The following is a 21,539-nucleotide window of genomic DNA, read 5'->3' on the forward strand; positions in this document are numbered from 1 at the left end:
GTAGGAGACTGTCTGTGGCAAAGTGTATTGGTCCAACTTCACACTAGTGAATGACTGAAGGCTAAATGATGGCAATTAATTTAAGAGGGGGCAGATCAATGGTTCTCAACCTTTCTCTTTCCACTCACATCCCACTTTAAGTATTCCCTATGCCATCAGGGCTCTGTGATTAATAAGGGATTGCTTAAGGTGGAATTTGGGTGGTAAGAAAAAGTTTGAAAACCACTGTTTTAATCGTACCTCATTGACTCGTTATGTGCACGGTTTCAGAACTCCAAAGGAAATGGGCCAATGACAATTTTTCTCAAGCAAAATATTTCAGTTACAACTGGGTCTAGAGCAGTGGTTCTCAACCTTCCCTTCCCACTTACATCCCACATTAAGCAATCCATTTCTAATCACAGAGCACCGATGGCCTAGGGATGACTTAAAGTGGGATGTGAGTGGCAAGAAAAAGGTTGAGAACCACTGAGGTAGATGGTCAGAGACTTTGATGATAATGCATGTCAGGAAATTTGGTATGTCACCAAAGACTCTTGCAAATTTCTACAGGTGTACCACAGCGAGAGTTCAGACCAGTTCCATCTCTGTCTGGTATGGAGGTGCTAATGCACAGGCCAGGAAAAGGCTACAGAGGGCTGTAAACTCGGCCTGCGCCATCAATGCCAAACTTGGTCATTCCATTAAGGATCTCTTTAAGATAGGAACATAGTAAGTAGGAACAGGAGTAGGACCAAAATGGCCCATCGAGCCTGCTCCGCCATTCATTACGATCATGGCTGATCTAATTTATGACCTAACTCCACCTATCTGCCTTCTCCCCATATCCCCTAATTCCTCTATCATGTAAAAATTTATCTAACCGAATTTTAAATATGTTTAATGAGGCAGCCTCAACCACTTCCCTGGTTAGAGAATTCCAAACATTCACTACTCTCTGGGAAAAACTATTTTTCCTCATCTCTGTCCTAAATCTACTCCCCCGAATCATGAGACTGTGTCCTCTCATTTTAGTTTCCCCGGCCAGCTCAAAAAACCTTCCTACATCTATCCTATCCATACCCTTCATAATCCTATAGGTTTCTATAAGATCTCCTCTCATTCTTCTGAAGTTGAGCGAATACAATCCTCGACGATTTAATCTTCCATCATAAGTCAACCCCTTCATCCCAGGGATCAACCTAGTAAACCTTCTCTGGACCGTCTCCAAAGCCAGTATATCCTTCCTCAAATATGGAGACCAGAACTGGACACAGTACTCCAGGTGCGGTCTCACCAGTACCTTATACAGTTGCAACATGACCTCCCTACTCCTGAATTCAATTCCTCTCGCGATGAAAGCCAACATTCCGTTTGCTTTCTTAATAACCTGCTGCACCTCCAACCTAACTTTTTGCGATTCATGCACAAGCCCTCCCAAGTCCCTCTGCACAACAGCATGCTGTAGTTTTTCACCCTTTAAATAATATTCAGCTCTTTTATTTTTCTTGCCAAAGTGGATAACCTCACACTGACTAACATTGAACTCCATCTGCCAGACCTTTGCCCACTCATCCAGCTTAACTCTATCCCTCTGCAGACTCTCCATATCCTCATTACAATTTGCTCTTCCACTCAATTTGGTGTCATCCGCAACCTTGGCTGCACCACATTTTGTCCCCTCCTCCAAGTCATCAATGTAAATGATGAACAGTTGTGGGCCTAACACTGACCCCTGCGGCACCCCACTTACCACTCTGCCAACCTGAAAAACTCCCATTTATCCCGACTCTCTGCCTCCTGTCAGACAACCAATTTTCAATCCATGCCAATATACTTCCCCGGACTCCACTTGATATGGGATCTCTCAGGAAAGCAGCCTCTATCTTCAAGGACCCTCACCACAATGGCCACTGCTACCATCAGGAAGGAGGTCCAGGAGCCTAAAGACAAGCACGCAAGGGGACAAAAAACAGCTTCTTCCCTTCCACCATCAGATTCCTGAATGGACAATGAACCACAGAGACCAGCTCACTTTTTTTCTCTTATTTTGCACCAATTATTTATTTTTAAATAATGAATTTAAGGAAATGTAAGTGATAGCAATTTTGCACCTGTAATGGGGCCGCAAAACAGCAAATCTTGTGACACTTGTTCGTGATGATAAACCAGATTCTTATTCTGGTTCTGAGCCAGTTTATTGTCATGCAATGTACATACACACTGAAATTCTTACTTGTTGCAGATGAACAGGCATTTTATTAAAAAATCTACAACAGTATACATTAAATTAAATTAAAAATAGTTAATAAATGCAAAACAAGATGCATGTTAAATATTAACAGTTATAATAATAGAAAAGATGTTATAATAATGCTGATAATATCGGAGATGTCCGAGATTAGTGCACTTCTATAAAACTCTGGTAGAGTGGTTCTCAAACTTTTTCTTTCCACTTTAAGTCATCCCTATGCCATAGGGCCTCTATGATTAGTGAGGGGTTGCTTAAGTTGGGATGTGGGTGGGAAGAAAAAGTTTGAAAACCACTGTTTTAATCGTACCTCATTGACTCGTTATGTGCATGGTTTTATATCTCCAAAGGAAATGGGCCAATGACATTTCTTCTCAAGCAAAATATTTCAGTAACAATTGGGTCTAGAGCAGTGGTTCTCAACCTTCCCTTCCCGCTCATGTCCCACCTTATGCAATCCCTTACTAATCACAGATCACTGATGGCATAGGGATGACTTAAGGTGGGATGTGAGTGAAAAGAAAAAGGTTGAGAACCACTGGGTTAGACCAAACTGGAAATATTGTGTCCAGTTCTGGAAGGATGTAGAAGCCAAGGAGAGGAAATTTTCCAGGATGTTGCTTGGAGTGGAGAACATGGTCAATGAGGCAAGGTTAACAGAGCTAGGGGTTTTCTCTTTGGAGTGAAGAAGGATGAGAGCTGAGGTGAATTAATAATGTCTAAGATTATGAAAGCCAATAGATAGGGTGGACAGCTAACAGTTTTTTTTCCTGTGGCGACAGTAGCGTACACCAGAGGACACCTATTTAAAATAAGAAGAGGAGCGTTTAGGGGAGACGTTGGGGTGTTTTTTTACACCGAGAGTAGTAGTGGTGTGGAATACATTGCTAGGGATTGTGGTGGAGGCTGGTACAATAGGGGCATTTAGACAGGGACATGGATGTGAGGGAGGGTTATGAGGAAGGGAAGGTTTAGATTGTTGAATAGGTTTTAAAACATAGGGCTGAATGGCCTGATTCCACTCCTATGTCTCTTCTGGTTTTACCTGCACTGCCACAAGTCAAATTGCTATTTTTCAAGACTAAATCTACATTAATTGCCATTGGAATGAATGAATGCCATCTGCTTCCAGCATCTTGCAGAGGGAGGTGGCAGTTCCAAGCATTGACTGAAACATTCCTTCTGCAGATTAGTTTTTCAATGTGAACGTGCTCCGCTGCTGGCAATTGGGTGGGGTTGGAGGGCTGGAGAAGGTTTTGGTGTGGGGGGAACCAGCAAATTAGCTCCAAGATACTGAATCAACAGAACCCAACGAGGTAGCATTTCCAAAACACTTCTCGCGAAAAGCAAAGCTGGTCGCAATCTGACAACCTGCTTCTTGATGAGACAAAACTAGAAGGCAAAGAATGTAATGCTGAAACAAAATGTTCCAGATACTGAATGGAATGAATGCTTTGTAAAAGTGTAATTAAGAGATCAGGCACTGTAGAGATTAAGCACTTTGTGACAGGAACCTTGCTCCTATTGATCGGTGAGGAATGCATGCTTTAGATACTTCCTCAGTCACAACAATAGAAGATCAACCCTTCGCTTTCTCCCCAGTCCAGAGTAATTTAGCAGCAAACCAGGGCTGTTATTTGATTTGGTTACATGGTAAACCAATTTCATTGTTGGTCTGTTGTTTTTTTTCTCTCCCTCTTCACTTTGCTCTCCTTAATCCGCTCTTTGGCACAGACGTTCACTGGAGGTGCATAAAGGCGTCAAGATCTCTTGGATCAGATGGCAGTGGTGTCTGGAAAGCCTTGCTCCAATCAGCAATACTGACTGGGCAAAGGATCATTGTCTGAAGAGAGCTTGCGAAACTATTGAGGACCCCTGCCACCCCACATGCAGCATCTTCCAGCTGCTCCTGTCGGGGAAGAGATGCAGGGGCATCAGAGCCAGGACCACCAGGCTGAGGAATAGCTTCTTCCCGCGGACAGTGAGAATGTTGAACGACCAAAGGAACTGCTCACACAGACCCTCCAAGAATCTTCCATATATTTAACAATATTTATTTATTTTTATTTATGTATTTACGTAGTCATTAAGTATTGTTTATCTGTCCGTGTGCTATGTCTGGTGAACTGCTGAACATTTATTTATCTGGCTCCGCCCTGTCCTGTGACGGGACCTGTGGCTCCTCCCTCTTGACCCTGGATAAAGGCTCCAACACCATAACCCCTCCCCAGAAAGCCTGGGTTACAGCACAGGATGACCTTCAAGTTTGTTGTAAATAAAAGCCTATTGTTCCATAACTCCAATTTTCTTTTGAGTTATTGATTGTGCATCACCACGTCTTTGCACCGAGGACTGGCGAGCACTATTTTATTGGGTTGTACTTGTACAATCGGATGATGATAAACTTGACTTGAACTTAACAAGTACCTGCTTCAAAAATTCTGGTCCATTGAAGTCAATATAGAGTAAACAGGGCTGGACAAGATTGTGCGGGAGGTTATCCTAGAGACACACATGGGAGACTGCAGATGATGAAGTGGGAAGCCAAGCATGATCTGCTGGAGGAACCTCAGCGGGCCAAGCACCATCAGTGGATGGAAAAGAATGGTCGATGTTTTGGGTCCAAACCCTTCACCAAGGTCAGCTCTTGCTCTTGAACCTAGAGCTGCCAGTCTTCAGGCCTCTGTACCTTCTGCCTGAAGGTAGCAGTGAGAAGAGGCTGTGACCAGGGTGGTAGGGATCCTTTATCATGTCAGCTGCCTTCTTGTCTTCAGTGGACAGGAAGTCAGTGTCTGAGATGGACCTGGCTAGTGGAGGGCCACTTATCTTAGACTGAAAACGGATAGACTGGAGTCATTCTTCAATACAGAAACCGGGAGAGCTCCATGAGGACAGAAGGGTTGGTTTGGATATGCAAGTTCAAAAGACAATAACCCTGGCAAAGGGAGACCAAGAAGTATATCAGGGAGATTAGCGCAAAAAAGAAAATCTAGAGTTCAAGCTCATTGTCACATGTACTGAGGTACATTGAGAAAGTTCATTTAGTGAGCAGTACAGCTAGTCAAACCATACATAGTACAGCAATAAAACACAGCAGAGTAACGGATCAAGGGCAAAATAACTTCACCAGTGTGAGGTTTGTTCAGGAGTTTGATAACAGTGAGAAAGAATTTCTCTTTCAATCTGGCTTATGTTCCAGGAAGGTAAAAGATGTACCTAACCCATTGAGTTTATCCAGCAATGTTCCTTATGTTCTAGGAACCTTAATTTAGCTGCTGTCTATAGATATTAAAATCTGGCTCGGAAGTCCTTGAGTCATATGTTGAGACAGCTGTGGTGTAAGGGACGTAGCCCCAGCAACCAGGGAGGGGCAGTGCAGTAGGTGCTCTGACCTTTTGCATGAAGTCAAGGTCAGTTGGGATTCACACAGGGCATGTCACCATACATAAATGGTTTTCGTCTGGGGAAAGGGGAAAACGGTAGACAGGGCACCTCCTCCCAGGACAGTGATTGTCCACACGTGGTTGAGACAAGGAGGGGCCACAGTGAGATGATTGGCCCATTGAAATGCCTGTGAGCAAGTCTGTGGCAAGGTCCAGGGGCAAGAGGGAATCAAAGACCATCTGACTCAAGGAATTCCGACCTCCTTTCCTCTTTCAGTGATGTCATGTCTTTAGGCCTGACTCTCCCTCCCCCTCTTTGTCCACCCCTTGGGGTGTCAGTCCTTATGAGTGGCCACTAGAATTAAACTCTGCCCACTATTGCTGTGAGGGTGGTGGTGGGGGGGGGGGGGGGGCAGAACATATCATGGCATTAATAAAGAGTTGTGAGATGCTGTCATTTACAGCACAAGTACAGTCCCTTCCTGCGCTTGACGTCCTGCTTTGCGGAAACTGCCAAAATGTTTGGCCTGGAAGTCAGCCTGAAGAAAACTGAGGTCCTCCATCAGCCAGCTCCCCACCATGACTACCAGCCCCCCCACATCTCCATCGGGCACACAAAACTCAAAACGGTCAACCAGTTTACCTATCTCGGCTGCACCATTTCATCAGATGCAAGGATCGACAATGAGATAGACAACAGACTCGCCAAGGCAAATAGCGCCTTTGGAAGACTACACAAAAGAGTCTGGAAAAACAACCAACTGAAAAACCTCACAAAGATTAGCGTATACAGAGCCGTTGTCATACCCACACTCCTGTTCGGCTCCGAATCATGGGTCCTCTACCGGCATCACCTACGGCTCCTAGAACGCTTCCACCAGCGTTGTCTCCGCTCCATCCTCAACATCCATTGGAGCGCTTTCATCCCTAACGTCGAAGTACTCGAGATGGCAGAGGTCGACAGCATCGAGTCCACGCTGCTGAAGATCCAGCTGCGCTGGATGGGTCACGTCTCCAGAATGGAGGACCATCGCCTTCCCAAGATCTCTCCACTGGCCACCGTGACAGAGGTGCACCAAAGAAAAGGTACAAGGACTGCCTAAAGAAATCTCTTGGTGCCTGCCACATTGACCACCGCCAGTGGGCTGATATCGCCTCAAACCGTGCATCTTGGCGCCTCACAGTTTGGCGGGCAGCAACCTCCTTTGAAGAAGACCGCAGAGCCCACCTCACTGACAAAAGGCAAAGGAGGAAAAACCCAACACCCAACCCCAACCAACCAATTTTCCCCTGCAGCCGCTGCAACCGTGTCTGCCTGTCCCGCATCGGACTTGTCAGCCACAAACGAGCCTGCAGCTGACGTGGACTTTTACCCCCTCCATAAATCTTCGTCCGCGAAGCCAAGCCAAAGAGACAGTCCCTTCCGCCCAAGATGTTCTGCTGACCGATGTAAATCTACACAACAAACTAAACTGTAAAAGCACGATGCTGGAGAATCTCAGCAGGTCAGTGTCTTCAGACTTTTGTGTTTTACTCAACAAGCTCACACCCATAACCCTCTATTTTTGTTTCATCCATGTGCCTGTCTAAGAATCTTTTAAATGTCCCCATTGTATCCCTGGCAATGAATTCCAGGCACCCACTTACTCTCTAAGAAAAAATGTACCTCTGGGGCCTATTGTTGATGAACCTGCCGGGGTCTGTGCAGCTTCAGAGAGACAGCCAGCGAGCTGGGATGTCCTGCACCTCATTAACTCGGCCAGGAGAGCGGGGTGGGAGGTGGGAGGCGGGGAACGGCAAAGCAGATGGGACAGAGCGGGGAGCCCCTGATGGAATTAACAACTCAGCTGACCGCAGGTGAGCTCCCTGTGTGCCGGACAGCAGCTTTCACTCACTCCTGCCATTAGCACAGAGGGAAGAAGGGAGAGGGAAAAGAATGCTGATTTGGAAAGTCAAAGTGCCCAGATGGCCAGTTTGGAGTTAATCTCTCGAGCAGCAGCCGGGCCTTTGCTCTGAAATATTACCCAGCCTGAGGCACATCAGGGCTCCGCAGGAGGATGGATAAACACAGGGTCCAAATACTGCAAGGAATGCAGTTCCACACTTTGCATCAGGAAACACTGGTTGCTCTGTCACTCCCTTTACATCAGAAGGAAGTGCTGAATTATATGGAGTTCTAACAAACTCTCCCACCCCATATCACTGAAAGGGACTATCTGAAGAAACTCATACCTGCACCCCCCACTCCTGCAAACCTTCATGCCCCAGGTCATTGTCCTTCTGAATCAGGGGTGAAGGTGAACGAATCCGGAGTTACGTTTAAGAATTGTGAGGTGATGTTGCAGCTCTACAAATCTCTGATGAGACCCCACTTGGAGTTCTGGTCACCTCATTACAGGAAGGATGTGGAAGCTGCGGAGAGGGTGCAGAGGAGATTCACCAGGATTGGAAAATAAATCTTATGAGGCAAGGTTAGCAGAGCTGGGGCTTTTCTCTTTGGAGCAAAAAGGGATCAGATGTGTCTCAATAGAGGTCTGCAAGATTATGAGAGGCATAGATAAGGTAGACAGCCAGCACCTTTGTCCCAGGGTGGGAGTAGGACACACCCAGGGGCATCTGCACAAAGTGAAGGGAGGGAAGTTTAGGGGAGACATCAGGAGTAAGTTTTTTACACAGAGAGTTGAGGGTGCCTGGAATGCATTATCCAAGGAGGTGGTGGAGGCTGGAACAATAGGGGCTTTTAAGAGATTCCAACAGGCACATGGATGAAAGAAAAACTGAGGGAGATAAGGTAGGGAGTGTTGTTTTTTTTAGTGGGATATATAGTCAGCACAACAAAACATTGTGGGCCGAAGGGCCTGTAATATGCGTATACACACACACACACACACACACACCCCACATTATAATCACATATATTCATAAAAAATTAACATAAAGTAAATATGTCTAAACGTTTAAGGATAATTTACTCATTTCATTGTTGAGACCCAGGGTTATAGGTCACTGTTCATCAATCTGACAGCCTGCAGAAAGAAACCATTTTCCCAGCGTGCACTGCTGATTCTGATGGTCCTGTACCTCCTTCCTGATGGTAGTGGGTTGAAGATCCTGTGTGATGAACAGAAAACATCCCCAATAATTCTTTGGGTGCCGTTTAACCAACGATCCCAGTGAATGTCGTTAATAGAGCAAAGGGAGACCCCAGGGATCTTCTTGGCCATTTTAATCATCCTCTACATTGACTTCCGTTCTGATGCTTTGCTGCTACCATCCCACACAATGATGCAGCCAGACAGGATGCTCAGCATGTGTTCCTGTAAAATAATGTCAAGATGGGGGTCTCAGGCATTGTGAAGCAGCAAACTTTACTGACTATGCCATTGCACTGGACTGTGAAGCCTGTGTTGGAGAATTGAAAATGAGGATTGGCTGGGAAAGTAGATAAACCATGATCGTATTGAATAACAGCATGAACCTCAGGGCTGAATGGTCTTCAGAGGAAGAAATGGAGCATTGGAGGGAATGGGAAGGATCTGAATATTCATTTTTCTACCTATATATATTTTACATTCATGATCTCTTTCTGTGCAGTAATTTAATGTTGGCTATTGGCAGTGTTTTGTTTCACAAAGTACATGTTAAACTGCAGAGAATAAGAATTTAGTGCAAGTGTTCACAATGACAATAAATTATTGGTCAATTTTTGAACTGCTCCAGTGGCTTGTCCACAACTCTACGTGGTAAACAAGAAAGTCCATGGATTCTGGAGAAACTCATCAAATCACACAGCATTGTTTACATAGTGTGACAGATTATGTTGTGTTTGTATTGTATATAGATATGTTTTTGGAAGATAAATTGGCGCAGGTTTGTTAGTGGAGGTCACATACAAACACTTTAAAACAGATCTTATTTAAAATTCTGGAGCTCTGCTCAGGCCAGACATGTCGGGTCCAAGAGCTTTTGCAAAAGCTTTGGAGAGTGCCCAAGAGACATCACTAATGAATTGTTGTTTACAAAAAAAGGCAACAGATGAAAGAACTTGTCAGAGCTGCAGACTGTCTGGAGTGGAACTTGCTGTTCTAAGAGGGTCATGTGGTTTTGCAAGCAGAGGGAGTCAAATAGGCTTTCTCTCTGAGAGCGAGAGAGAGAGAGAGAGAGAGAGAGAGAGAGAGAGATCAGTTCTACAGTCAGCAGCAGCAACTGGAACTGGAACAGGACAAGCTGGCAAACTTGTGGAAAACCCCATTTGGAATACAGGTTGTGAGTGCTTAGTTCAGCCTGGTGAAAGCCCTGGTGGTTCATGCAAGAGGAGAGGACTAGCTGCCTAATGTTTCACTTGAAATAAGAGGCACTTTTTGATGACATGAAAGAAAGAGGTGATCATCTGGAGAACCCTGATGGGGGCAAATTTCTTCGGCAAGACATTGAAGTGGCTGATTATAAGGGAATCAGTTGTGGGTGTCCAGTGAACTACTGACAAGAACCTTCCTGAGCCGTAACAATTTACCTTTCAAGCACCAAAGCCTGGAGAAGTTTATAAATGTTAAATTCTGTGCACAGTATAAGAATTGTCTGCAACCAGTGAACTTGGAGGAATTTAAAGTGAGATTGGACTGTGAATCAAAGAACATTTCTGAACTTACACACACATTACACACACGTGCGCTTAGAATTAGAAGGGGGTTAAGTTAGGTTAGTTAAGTTAAAGTGTGATTCTGTTTTCATGTTTAAAGATAATTAAAAGCAACTTTTATTTAAGTAACCATTTGTCTTGGTGAATATCTATTGCTGCTGGGTTTTGGGGTCCTCTGGGTTCATAATAGTTGCAAGGATATTGATACATGACTGGGGTTTCAGGCCTGAGCCCCTCATCAAGGAATGAGCAAAAAGTAGGCAGGCACCTGAATAAAATGGTGGGGTGAGGTGCAGGCATGCAGCACAGGGTAAAAACACAGAGATGCTGGAAGAACTCAGCAGTTCTCGCACTGTAAGATATCTAACCAGGCCTCAACCCTTCCTCAAGGTGTGAGCAAAGAGCAGGCAGGGGTCCGAATTAAAAGGCTGGGGCAAAGGAAAGAAAGGGCAGGAGGAGGAGCCTAGACCAACGGAAAGAAAGGTGATAACACAGGACCACAGGCAAGAGGTCATGGGTGGATATGGGTGGGATGGCACAAGAGAAAAAAGCTGATGAAATGATAGAAGGAGGCTGTGACTGGAGAGGGAAGGGATGGGGAGATGAAGGAAAGGAGATAGAGGGATGAGGAAGAAAGGGTAACAGGGGACTGGCCTAATATAAACTGGTGAACTCGATATTAATACCATGCCATTGGAGAGAGGCCAGATGGAATATTAAGTGTTTCTCCTCCAACTTGGTTTGGCAGCGCATAACGCCATGGACATACTTCATAGACATAGACACAACACTACTTGACCTGGACTGAAGAAGCCTCCTCACAATCACATTCCTCTCACCCCAATACATCTTTCTATTCTATTCTTCTTCATGTTTGTCTAGCTCTCCCTTAACCCTATCTGTGTGAGTTGTCTTTACACCTGTAATAGTGAGTTCCTTATGGTAAAGATGCTTCTGAATTCCTGAGCGAGTTTGAGAGTGTCACATTGATCAAGTTTCAGGTTTATATGGGTCATCGAGGGCTGAAGGGCCTGTACTGTGCTGTATATTATCATCGATTGTGCAAGTACAACCCAGTGAACCGGCATTCTCTGGTCATCGGCACGAAAACACGCAAATGCACATCCGGACATAACACACATACAGACAAACAATACATACGCAGGACAGATATAAATAAATAAATATTGTTCCCTGGGGAATGTTTCTAAAGCTCATCCAAATCTTTCATCAGGGCTCTACTGTATTTGGAAAAAGGCAGAGAATTGTCCTTAGCATGCGTAACACAACAGCACATCTCTCACTCTATATAGAACCAAACACATCCCCTCATTGTTATCCTGTTTCTGACAGTGGGAGTTTTCTGGGTTTAAATCAGTGACCATCTTTCCTCAGTTTCACCTTTGTACATGGGAGAATGGTCAAGGAAACAATGGAACTTTCACCAATTGTAGCTAGTGGACAAGAGAAGTAGCAGAAGATTTACAGCGCATTCCCTGTAGTTTGTGGGGTCTCGTGTTTCAGGACCTTCGGTGTTTGGGGATTTCATATATGTATTATTCATACACATGCAGAACTCCATGATTCTGAGATACCTTGAAAAAAGCTGTTTCCTAAATATATCTTTAATTCCAGCATTTCTGTGTTTCCTAAATAATTGCTCCATGGAAACAGAAATCTTACCCAATGATCACACAGGCTGCGGGAGACACGGTCGGGGACCCGCACAGGGTGTGGGTGACAAAGTCGGGGGTCCCACACGGTCTGCGGGCGACTTGCAGTCAGGGTACCTGCACAGGCCGCAGAAGATGCGGTTGGGGGACCTGAACAGGCTGTGGGAGATTTGGTCAGCGGACCTGCACGAGCTGAGGGAGACGCAGTCGAGAGATCCGCACAGGCTGTGGGCTGCTGGAGACTGACTCAGGGGAACCAACTTTCAGAGTTGGGCTTCGAGAGGGCGCTGAGGGCAAGAAGGGCTCCCGAAGGACCTGGGACACTGAAGGCTTCCTGATCGTGTTGGGGATTTGGATCTGGGCTCAAGTGGCCGATGGATCGAACAGGAGCCTGAGCAGCTGTAGCAGAGCTGGAGGCGAATCTGTGGACACTCAATGACTCCGAAGGGACTCTCTTTTGCTTCCCTTTCTCTGAACTGTAAGGGGCCCTGGGGACCCAAATGGCAACTGTGTCTGTCTTACGGCAGGTAGAAGGCAGTTTCATGTAATATTGCATCTTCAGTGCTATTACATGACAATAAAGGAATCTTGAATCTTAAATCTTGAATATTATTTTTTAGGACACTGCTGCTTTCTGCCAGTTGCTGGGATCTGTATTATGCTGCCAGGCAGTGCAATGACCTGCTGGGCATGAGCTCAGACACCACAAGAAGGATGATGCTGAGGTATCTGCGAGATGGGAAGGGGTTAAGATCGTACATAGACCAGATGTAGGGAGTCAACCTCCTGTGGTCAGTCAGTCGTAGTTATAGAGCACAGAAACAGGCCCTTTGGCCCAACTCATTCATACTGAGTTTGTAAATGTACCACCATGTTCAAGGACAGCTTCTTTCCCACTGTTATCAAACTTTTGAACAGAACGCTCATTTGAAAAAGATATCACAACTCCACCTGATCATGGGCCTTGGACTGCTTTGACTGAATTCTCTCTGTAACACTACACTCTGCATTTTGTATAATTTTGTATTTCCTGTTGAACTCATGTAGGACTTGATTTGCCTGTATCTCGGAACGTGAGAATAATATGAAATTCAATTCAATGACCATGTTGTCAAGATAAGCTAATCCCATTTGTCTTCGTGAACAGTACTGGGAGGTTGATTTAGAAGGCTTGGTGATGCAGCGATTCGCGCGACGCTGATACAGCGCCAGCGATTGAGACTGGTGTTTGAATCCCACGCTGTCTGTAAGGAGTTTGTACGTTCTCCCCCTGCCTGCATGGGTTTACTCTGGGGATTCCGGTTTCCTCTACCCTTCAAAAACATACTGGTTAATGGGTGTAAATTGGGTGGCACGGACTCAAGGGCCAAAATGATTACTGTGCTGTATATCTAAATTTAAATAAATTTAAATGCAAAGGCTCCAATCACTCAGTATTCAACATGAGGTAGTAAATTGAATTAAACATCGAGAAGCCGGAGAGTGGTAGTGGATCTCTGACTGGAGGCATGTGACGACTGGTGTGGCTCAGGGATCGGTGCCGTGCCCTTTGTTGTTTGTCATCTGGATCATCCATCTGGATGATAATGTGGTGAATTGGATCAGCAAGTTTGCCGATGACACCAAGATTGGAGACGTTGTGGACTGCGAGGAAGGCTTTCAAAACTGGCAGAGGGATCTGGACCAGCTGGAAATGTGGGATGCAAAATGGCAGAACGAATTTAATGCAGACAAGTGTGAGGTGCTGCACTTTGGAAGGACAAACCAGGGTAGTATTATATGGTAAACAGTCGGGCTCAGAGGAGTGTGGTAGGACAGAGGGATCTGGGAATACAGAGACATAATTCCCTGAAAGTGGTGTCATAGGTTGATCAGGTCATAAAGGAAGCTTTTGGCATATTGGCCTTCATAAATCAAAGTACTGGTAAATTGAACAATATCAGCCATATCTATTCTGCTGTGCAGGCCATCCATTTGTAATATTAATTCCATTTTACTTTCTCCACAGAAACTTCCCATTTTTCTGGGTATTTTACCATTTTTCCTTTGGTTTCTGGTTTCAGCAAACAGCTTTAATCTACATTTCACAGCTTTCCTATTTCCTTTTTATCTCAAAACACAGAAATGCTGGAGCAACTCAGCAGGTCTTGCAGCGGGCATGGGAGGTAAAGATATATTTTAAATTTAAATGTAGACATACAGCACAGAAACAGCCCATTCCGGCCCACGAGTCTGTGCCACCCAATTTACCTACACCCTTGGTTCGTTTTGAACGGTGGGAGGAAACCGGAGCCCCCGGGGAAAACCCACACAGAAACAGAGAGAACGTACAAACTCCTTACAGACAGCACGGGATTCAAACCCCATTCCCGATCACTGGCGCTGTAAAGCTGTTGCTCTCACTGCTATGGCAACCCGCGCTGCTCCAACCTTCAGGCGCGAGGCCTTCTTCAAGGTGTGAGTGGATATCATGCGTGTTCTCGGACAATGCATTTGAACTTTGCTCGTGCCTCTACTTTCTCAGGTGCCTGAGGAACTTTAGCCCTTCACCTGCATTTTTCAATAACTTATACAGGGGCACTATTGAAAGCATCCTTTCCGGGTGCATTGCTGCGTGGGACAAGAACTCTTCCGCCCAAGAAACCTCAGAGGGTTGTGCACTTTCTTGGCCATGTGTGGGACTAGGCCAGGTCACTGGAGAGGTTTACCCTGGGGCACTTGAAGCTGTCTACTCTCTCCACATCAGCACGTCGACGTGGGTTGATTCTCACTTATTGTCCAGCCCAGTCCTCTGATCCCCATCCACGAAGCAGGCAGGCCAACTCCATTGACCCCTACTGATTGACAAGTGTGACATATGTTCACCGACCTGCCTGCCACAACCAGCAGGTACGCCACACGCCAAGGTGTGCCTCTACCTGGAGAGATTCCACCCTGCCAAAGGAAAACAAAGCCCAAATGATACCAATGAATCAGGGCAGACCTTGTGGGCGATGGAGCCAAAGTGTGCCAGTCAGAACCACAACATCTCCCTTGATCAAAACCCTGGTGATTAGCAAGCTGTTCTGAGAACAGCATTCTGTTTGCCGACAATGAACGAGAGCCCACGTCTAAAGGCAGCCCGGGGGCTTTGTGGTAACACGCTAAACTCCACCTTCCACCTCAGCTCTTTAACCACAACCCCTCCTCCCAGCACCTTGGTTCAAAACACCTTGCCCTCTTCCCCACGGAACAAGGTGACTGTTCCAGCGCGGCATATGTTCATAATTAAGAACGGGACTCGGCAGAAGCCCTTCCCTGCAGGAGACTGGGGAGGGAGAAACGGGAGAGGGACTGCAGTTCCTCAAGGGGAGAGAAGCTGTATGAACACATGCTAGGAGAGCTAACTAAGGTCCAGCTGGGCATTGTCCACTGAATTAACTTTCCACTTCATTGAAACAAGCCAGCATGAAATTAGCCTCCTTGAGGAAAATCATACAAAGATGTCAAGTTGCAAATCTGGCAAGTGGCCCGGCTGCCCGACCAATCAACGGTGCTCAAATATTTTGGCAGCTCCAGGGATATATAGTTTTGTTTGCTTTATATTTTACAATCCCGAAGGACGTCTTAACATTCAGATGGGGACTCTTTCTGGAGTCTAAATGATGCAAAATCGTGGCAAATCCATAGCTATTCGCTGCGTCTCTCTCTCTCTCTCTGTCCCCACTCCAACGACATCTCTCTCTCTCTCTCTCTCTCTCCACTCCGGCTCCAGGTAGGACAATATTCTGCTGCGTTAGCGATTTAGCGGCGAACGCTCCTCGCAGGTGGCAACAGGCGCCTGGGTCGTTTTGGAAAAGCATCGTGTTCCTCGGATCCAACAGGGAGGGGAATTGTTTAAAAAAAACCTCTCGCAGTTTTCTCTGATCTGGGGTTGGGAAACAACCCACTCTGGACCGAGGAGAGTTCAGGGTAAATCCTTGATTGGAACAATGATCTGCAATTAATAGCCTAATTGTCGGGGAGTTGATTCCCACGAGTGAGTTGTTATTGCATCTGTGAGTGATGGGGTGGTTTGCGGTGATTTGCTGTCCCAGTGAGATTCCCTCTGGGAGAGAGAGAGAGAGGGGGTTCGCGGTACCACCAGCACCGAACCGGGCACCGAGGGGGATTAACAACTGTGGGATCCAGGAGGTGGACCTGAAGTGAGAATCGGGGAGGGTAAAAGGGGAAGAGGAACAAGATTTTGAACCATTTGAAGTTCTTTAAAGAACAACAAGCAAGTTAATTGTGGATGAAGTTATCAGCCCAGCCAGTTGGAAGCAACATTTGCAATTGGCCCCATACATTCTCCATGCAGGAAGAGAATTAATTCCGAGTTCAAACCCTCTTCACTTCGTGGGGCCTTTGGGCTATGAGATGACCAAGTTTAGGACTTGCTGGGGTGCCCAGTAGGTTAAGGTCTGAAATGTTGCTTCCAACTTGATGATACTCGACCCTGCAATTCCTGTCCTACGTCTTATCCAAGATTCACAAACGGGATTGCCCTGCCAACGGCTCACTGAAAATATCTCCTCATCCCTTGTCCAGGATACCCCGTAGGCTTTTTTTTTGGACAGCTTCCAATTCCATGCGTCCTACTGCCTCATCTCCACAGTGGACGTCCTGCTGTCTGTCCACCTCCACCAGGAAGGTCTTCTGCTTCTTCCTGGAAAAGTGTCCTGTCTGGTTTCACTCATCTACCTGGCAGAACTTCTTCTCACCCTAATGGGTTCCAACCTGAAACTCCACCCTTTTTTTACTCCCACGATGCTGCTCGACCCTGTTGAGTTCCTCCAGCAGTAAAAACACAGAAATGCTGGAGGAACTTGAGGTAAAGAAATGAACCCATGTTTTGGACCTGAACCCTTCTCCAAAGGCTCATACCTTTAAGAAGGGCTCGGGCCCAAAGAGTTGGTTACGTACCCTTGCATCATCTGGATACTCCAAGATCCACTGAATTTCTCCAGCCTTTTGTGTCTTTAGAACAATTACAGCATCTTCAGACATTCATGTTTCACCCTGAGTTCATCCAGCAGATTGTTTGTTCTGAACTCCTCTTGTTTGCAATGTCCTGTGTGTTCCTATTATGTGTAGTGAGGGTCCAAATACCCTCCTTTCAGAGAGCCATGGACACCTGAGAGTCATTGAGGAGACTTTGTTTGGGTGTCTGTGGTTGAATCATAGTCATACAGCACCTGAACGTCATCCTGGCCAAGTTGTCGACCTGAGCTGGTCCCATTTTCCTGAATTTGGCTCATATCCCTCTAATCCAGTGGTTCTCGACCTTTTTCTTTCCACTCACATACCACTTTAAGTAATCCCTAGGCCATAGGTGCTCTGATTAATAAGGGATTGCTTAGGGTGGGAAGAAAAAGTTTGAAAACCACTGTTTTAATCATCCCTCATTGACTCGTTATGTGCCCGGTTTCAGAACTCCAAAGGAAATGGACCAATGACAATTTTTCTCAAGCAAAATATTTCAGTAACAATTGGGTCGAGAGCAGTGATTCTCAACCTTCCCTTCCCACTCACATCCCACCTTAAGCAATCCTTTACTCATCACAGAGCACTGATGGCCTAGGGATGACTTAAAGTGGTATGTGAGTGGAAAGAAAAGGGCATCTAGCCCTTTCCTATCTGTGTACCCATCTAAGTTGCCTTGAAATATTTCAATTGCCCTGATTCTACCAAATCCTCTAGAGGCCCACCACCCTCTGTGAGAAATGGTTGCCCCTCGGATCCTCGTTAATTTGCCTTAATCTATGCTTTCTAGTTTTAGACTTGGGGGAAAACAAGAGCCTGACCATCACTTTCCCTCACCCCATCACCCCCCAGAAGTGTTTGCCCCCTATCTATCTCCCTTTCCCTCCCACCTACATTTTCCCTGCATCCTATCAGCCTGTCCCTCTTCCTTTGAGGCCTGCCACCCCCCCCCCTTCCCAACTGAGTTTGAAAGGGGAACCTGACCCGAAACACCGCCTGGCCATCCCTCTGCACAAACACTGCCTGACCTGCCGAGTCCCTCCAGCATCTCTTTCTCTGCTCAAGAGCCCAGCCTCTGCAGTCCTTGTGTTTCTCTGACAGAACAGAAGAATTTGGACGTGCAGATCCCTTCACAAATTCAGGAGGACATTGAAAATATCCAGAATATTACGGGGCAGGAGAGAGAAAAGGAACTGCATTTCTGTAGGACCCTCAACAATTTCACATTGCAAAGAAATTGCAGCCTTGGAAGTCGTCGTGTGCATAGCAAGATCCCACTACCGGTGAAGTGATTAATCTGTTTTAGTGATATTAGTAAAAGGGTAAATTTTGGCTAGTGCTCTTCAATGAAATAAAACCACTTGCATCGAGAAACACCAAAGCTAAAGATGCTGGAAACTTGAGTCAGGTTTTGCCAGAGGAACTCAGCTGGTCAGTCTCATTAAAGAGGCCTGGCACAAAACATTGACTGACAATTTCTACCCATGGACACTGTCTGACCTGTTGAGTTCCTCCGACAATCCTTTGTCTACCCTTTGATATCGAACCTAATTTCTAATGTCTGAAGAGTTAGTTACGTACCTTTGCCTCCTCTGGATGTTCTGGGACCTGCTGTGCTCCTCCTACTAAGTGGACCTCCCTTGCCACTGCCCCTCCAACACCTTAAGTTTGGAGGTTTCCTGCTCATTATCGTTCCCTGTCATTATCTGTCCATCATGGTAAATGTTTTGGCACTCTGGGGCTCCTGTCCCTCACTTCACTAATTCCAGTGTAACAGGCGAGGCAGCGTGCACTCAAATATCATTCTCAGGTAAATCTTTTTAATCATGCTGTTTGTAACATCACATCTGGTACAGAGGGTTCATCCATGAGCAGTCTAATAAGTTAATTCTAACATTTGAATAAGGGCAATTATAGAGCTACAATGGAAATAAGGGACCAGTTAGCAGCAAACAAGGGCAGTGTGAGAGCCCTGATGTGGGGTTCATTCAGGAGTCTGATGGCTGCAGGGGAAGAAACTGTCTTTAAGCCTGTTGGGCTGTGATTTTGCACTCTTGAGCCTTCTCTGTGATGGGAGAATTTCAATGGGACTGACCCCTTTGAAGATGTTCACCTTGATGGAATACCATTCTGCACGTTACTTCCATCAGTACCTCAGAATGTTACAGTGCATCTTGGTCAGTTGAATACCAGTGCATCTGGTTAGCTCTCTGTCAGAAAGCAGTTTGCCATACAAGATTAAGTATCAAGCTGAAACCCCCTGTCCGTAAAGGTTCTGGGGGGAGGGGGGGAGAGGCCGGAGATGGAGTGCTGCAGTCCAAACTGGCATTGGGGGTTGTAGGTGAATTTAAGACACATCCACAGTGATTAGTTGTTTGAGAAAGCCATGTGGAGAGACTGACAGCCACTTCACCCCATGATCTGCCATCTCCAGTGTAATCAGTGACGCACTTTAACAGAGTATTCCATTCACTGGTTGTTATGAATTTAGAGTAAAGAATTCTACAGCCCAGAAACAGGCCCTTCAGCCCAACTTATCCTTGCTAACCAAGCAAGTCCCATTTGCCTGTATTTGACCCACAACCATTCTCATTCACCTGTCTAAACATCATTTGAACATTACAATTGTCCCCACCACTACCCCTTCCTCTGGCAGCTCGTTCCACACACCCGCCACCCTCTGTGTGAAGGAGGTGCTCCTTCAGGCCACTTTTATATTTTTCCTCTCTCACCTTGAATCTATGCCCACAAGTCTGAAGCCCCTTTTCCATTGGCATCCCAGTTAATTGGCTGTGCAGTGGCCTGGGATAGGAAGCCCTTTCTGCTGTTTCCACTGGGCCACCTTTAACCAGGACACGGATTGTTTTTCCATTGAACATGACTCATCCCCGGGGATCGAAGTGTTCTACTTTCAACTGGAAATGGGTGACTTTCTGCTGTCCTTTTTACACTGGTAGAGTCAGCTGAGACCAGGGATATGAGTAGAGATCGAGGCCATCAATCCCGGGTGTGATATGATGTCATACAGTGCTGACTGTTTTCTTTCTCCACTGGACCCTGTCCCAGTTAATTCCATGTTAATTCCCAGGACAATGTGCCAGTGGGGGCTTTAGATTCCCCTATCCTTGATTAAAAAGACTTTGACTATCTTATCTACCTCATAACTTCATAAACATCTATAAGGTCCCATCCCACCCCCTCAGCCTCCTTCCTCCAGGGAACAAAAAATCCAGTCTCTCCTTCTAATTCAAGCACGTCAACCTCATGAGTCTTTTCTGAGTGAAGGAGCATTCAGGATGGAATCTGGACCCTCACTCAGGAAAATAGGAAAACACAGGACATTGCAAACCACAGAAGGAGTTCAGAGGAAAACACAATCTGCTGGAGGGACTTGGGGAGAAACATGAAAGTTTGCAGATGCTGTGATTGTAGTAATAGCACAGAAATGCTGGAGGAACTCAGCCGGTCTCGCACCCTTCCAGCTCTTGTAGCAGGGTGAACAAATCAAAGTACAACACTCCAAGTGTCATCTCACCAATGCCTTGCCCCGTTGCATGCTCCTTGTGCGATCTGGTGGAATTGCTTGCTCCATACTGCTTGTGTCCTCGCTAATGTTGTTTTGGGAAGCTTAACCCATTGCACCATTATGAAGGCTCCATCCATTCACCACCCAACATTCCCCTCAGGATTGAAACACCCACTCAGGGCATTGTGCCCAAGGTGTCATCTAACAGCCCTTTGTGATGCCTTCAAAGGATTAATATCAACTTGCAGCAGGAATCTTGGCTCAGAGTGTAGACTAAGGTCACTGATATTTCTGGAACATTTAATGCAACCATCCACAAAATAATTTGAAAGTGTTTGAACATATATTTAAGCTATCAGATTCCAGCCACTCCTGTTCCTCTTGCCTTTCTGTTTGTCCTATCCCAACTCGGCCATGCAGCATTCCCTGGGATGAGTCATAACCACAAGCCTGTTCAAGTACCCCATAATAATTCACTCAGGCTTCCTTCACTCATTGCTTTTGAGCTCAACTAAAGCCTCATAATTATTTTCAAGTATCTCCAAAGTTCAAGTCACCTTCAAATTCCTGGATGCCAACATCTCTGAAGATCCATCCTGTGGCCTAGCCTCCATGTTGATGCCATCATGAAGAAGGCTCGCCAGCGGCTAGGAGTTTGAGGGGATTTGGTATGTCACCAAAGACTCTTGCAAATTTCTACCATGGAGAGCATTCTGACTGGTTGCATCACTGTCTGGTGTGGAGGTATCAATGCACAGGACAGAAAAAGGCTGCAGAGTTGTGAACTTGCCCAGCGACATCATGTGTATCAGTCTTCACTCCATCGAGGCTATCTACAAGAGATGGTGTCTTAAGAAAGCAGCCTCTAGGACCCCCACCACCAAAGTCATGCCCTCTTCACTCTGCTACCATCAGGAAGGAGGTACAGAAACAGATCCTTCCCGTCTGCCATCGGATTTCTGAATTGGCAATGACCCATAGACTTTCTCTTCTTTTTGCACTAATTTATTCATTTTTCAATGTAATTTACAACCTTAATATTTGCATCTCTAATGCTTCTGCAAAACAATGAATTTCATGACAT

At 45.9% G+C, this 21,539-nt stretch overlaps 1 protein-coding gene and 1 long non-coding RNA gene across 5 annotated transcripts in view; one reads left to right on the forward strand and one right to left on the reverse strand.

Annotated features, from left to right (window-relative positions):
- Nucleotides 1-21,539, forward strand: part of LOC138742739 (salivary glue protein Sgs-3-like) — a 69,473-nt gene that overhangs the window by 45,400 nt on the left and 2,534 nt on the right. For 2 of the 4 annotated variants that reach the window (XM_069897544.1, XM_069897548.1), the window contains exon 5: nt 3,965-4,527. The exons of 1 other annotated variant lie outside the window; for it this stretch is intronic. The gene's annotated coding sequence lies outside the window, so the exon portion shown is untranslated. Of the gene's footprint in view, nt 1-3,964; nt 4,528-6,077; nt 6,160-21,539 lie in introns of those variants that run through there. One more of the 4 variants, XM_069897546.1, reaches the window with a different exon arrangement.
- Nucleotides 8,564-20,546, reverse strand: LOC138743167 (uncharacterized). The gene is made up of 2 exons (XR_011344684.1): nt 20,465-20,546; nt 8,564-8,724 (listed from the first exon to the last, which is right to left on the reverse strand). It is a non-coding gene; the product is annotated as an uncharacterized lncRNA (long non-coding RNA).

This window comes from Narcine bancroftii, chromosome 9, assembly GCF_036971445.1.
Source record: "Narcine bancroftii isolate sNarBan1 chromosome 9, sNarBan1.hap1, whole genome shotgun sequence".
Lineage (NCBI taxonomy): Eukaryota > Metazoa > Chordata > Chondrichthyes > Torpediniformes > Narcinidae > Narcine > Narcine bancroftii.